The sequence below is a fragment of the Schistocerca piceifrons genome, chromosome 1 (genome assembly GCF_021461385.2).
Source record: "Schistocerca piceifrons isolate TAMUIC-IGC-003096 chromosome 1, iqSchPice1.1, whole genome shotgun sequence".
Taxonomy (NCBI): Eukaryota; Metazoa; Arthropoda; class Insecta; order Orthoptera; family Acrididae; genus Schistocerca; species Schistocerca piceifrons.
Window position 1 is genome coordinate 1254688025 of NC_060138.1, and position 2819 is coordinate 1254690843.

General features: G+C 52.6%; 1 non-coding gene across 1 annotated transcript; it reads left to right on the plus strand.

Annotated features, from left to right (window-relative positions):
• Positions 1–941: 941 nt before the first annotated feature.
• Positions 942–1061, plus strand: LOC124725128. Its single transcript, XR_007006664.1, has one exon. It is a non-coding gene; the product is annotated as a 5S ribosomal RNA (ribosomal RNA).
• The last annotated feature ends 1758 nt before the right edge of the window (positions 1062–2819 follow it).

Consider the following 2819-nt stretch of genomic DNA (forward strand, 5'->3'; position numbering starts at 1 on the left):
CCAGAACTCCTTGAAAATAACAAAACACTACGCATCGACAGATGAGTTCTGAAATACGTCAGGGCCTACTGTTTTGTAGCGGTGCTAAATTCCACAAAGTAAATAAATAAACAAAAAAAAGTAATCTGCCGTTCTCGTCCGATCACCGAAGTGAAGCAACAACGTCAGTACTCAGGCGGCTGACCGCCTGGACACCCTGGCTGTCTTCAGTTTTTGCTTTTTATTCACTGCCCCTGCCAGCCCTGTTTCCATACCGCCTTTCTGTTGTCACAAAGATACTTCCTTAAGCATTTTCAACGACTGTAACGTCTGTAAGGTACGAAACTGCAGTAATTAACTCAGTCTGAAGGACAGTACGAATCGGCAGGTATGCTCCGAAATACGTTAGCGCCTATTATTCTGCAGCGGTGTACAGCTCCAAATTCGATTTGTAATCATACATTTATTCTTTAGTCGTCTCGCCTCCTCCCGCAGACGTTTCTCGCGCTTGCGCTGTCATGGACGACGACCCGAGCGGCAGCTAGCGGCAGTCGGGACGGAAGGGGACAGGCGAGAATGCACCGCGCAAATTACGCAAATATCTGGAAGCGCGGCGCGTGTCAGGCAGGTGAGACAGCTTCCGTCGGTCCCACAGGACACCGTCACACCCCGCGCAGTCCCCCCGCCGCCCGCCCGCGCGCAAGCCCTACAAGATGCGTCGCCCGCGAGTGTCGGAGGCCGCACGCACCAAACGAATGACAGGCGGTGCATCCAGCAGCTGTGTTGTGCGTCTCACCTTCGTTCGGCAGTCGCCTATGAGACGCCGAGGCGAGCGCGCACTCCGCGCCACCTTCGAGGTGGAAAGACATGCTTTGCGTCAAATGTGCCACGCAAAGCGGCGATTGCGTGTGTTGGGAGAGGAGGCGAACGCTTCTTCTGTGGCGCGGCTACAGTATAAGGACGCCAACGGCCATACCATGTTGAATACACCGGTTCTCGTCCGATCACCGAAGTTAAGCAACATCGGGCCCGGTTAGTACTTGGATGGGTGACCGCCTGGGAACACCTCGGTGCCGAGCGACTGGCCGGCGGTGCCTTGGCGTTCGTCTGCTTCCTCTGCCTCGTGGCTTGTTTTTCTACCTGACTGAAAGTAATAAAAATGCTGTACGATGACAGTGAGGAAAGACAGAATAACCTGCAATGTGAATTTGATCGTTCCGTTGATAAACCTTCGGCCTTTGAAATTCACCGTTGGAAACTAGAAGACTTAATGTTAACGCACGATGACGTTCTTGGCATACAGTTTGACACGTTCCTTAATTCAGTGTTTTTAAAATTGAGATCTCCTGATATGTGTGATACTGTTGTGTCTGTAAATGATGGTGTGCGTAAATTTCGACATCTTGACGGTAAGATTAGTAAAGTTACTGTGTCGCGGTAGGCAAATTCGTATATTTAATTTGCCCTTTGACATTCGGAATGATACCATTTCACGTTATTTGCGACCGTATGGTACTGTTTTGTCAGTGATTAAGGAAAAGTAGTGCTCCGCATACTTGTTTCAAGTCGAAAACGGTGTGCAGAGTGTGAAAATGGTTGTCAGACAACACATTCCGTCCTTTATCTTGGTCAACGGCCACCGTGCGTTTGTGACTTATGGTGGACAGCCTGAAACTTGTTCATTTTGCAGTGGCGTTGGTCATTACCGCGAAGACTGTCCGAAACGTAAACGGCCTGCTCAATTACCGATTGACGACGGTTTGCGCGGGGCCAGCTTTGCCTCAGTCGCCGCTACGGTCTTAGGTACAGCCCCCCCCCCCCGCACCCGCGCGGCGCGTGGCCGATGCTACCCTTGCTGACGCCGCGGTTGCCATGGATGTGTCCACTCCTGATGGTGCCATTGTTTCTGAGTCTGACGTTTCTGCACAAGCTGCGGCTACCGTGCAGGTTGACAATTTGTCTTTACCACGTGTTTCACTTGCGACTGTTCCCCCTGCGGGTTCGGGGGTAAGAATAGTCCCGCGGTATTCCTGCCTGTCGTAAGAGGCGACTAAAAGGAGTCTCAAACGTTTCGGCCTTCTGTGATGGTCCCCTCTTGGGTTTGACCTCGTTTTTTTTCCAAATTTCCGTTGTTAGTGCGTGCCATTTGGAGAAGGACACCTTACGTGGTGTTTTTTCTATTGGTCCATCATGCTCCACCATCTTGCATGTTACCTATTGTCGTGTGGGGGGGGGGGGGACTATAGCCAACATCTTTTGGGTTGTCTCCTTCTCGTCTTGTGCGCACTCTTCTTCTTAGCGCCCACGACAACTGTGGACCCTTTCAACACCTAAAATCCAGCACGGTAGCCAGTCCGTTGTGGTGGGGTCGTCATGTACCCTCTTGGTAGTAGCCCCCTGACCACGCAGGGATTGCACTACAGATGCCAGAGCTGTTTCCTCCCCATGCATACCAAGGAGTATGTGCCCATCTTGTCTGGGGCACGGGGACTCCGGGCAACGGGATATCGGCCAGGTACCCGTTGCTTTGGCTGGGTGGCGCCCTTGGGGAGAGCCCTCGTTCGGAGTAGGTGGCATCTGGGCGGATGTGGCGCAATGAAGCGCAATAAATCACACCAAGCTGGTGGTCGCACGGCCACCAGCGTCTCTAAGCGAGGTAGAGTCGACTTCGATGCTGCGCAATATGACCCTCAGTCGTTCCCCTCGTTGGCTGCGCCATGGGAGGGACGCCGATCTAGTGCCAAGTGGGAGCCTTATGTACCGCAATACCTTGTCTGCAGCAGGACTGATGGTGACTCCTTTCTTACGCCAAAGCCTCTGTTTCTTGTGGAACACCTGGA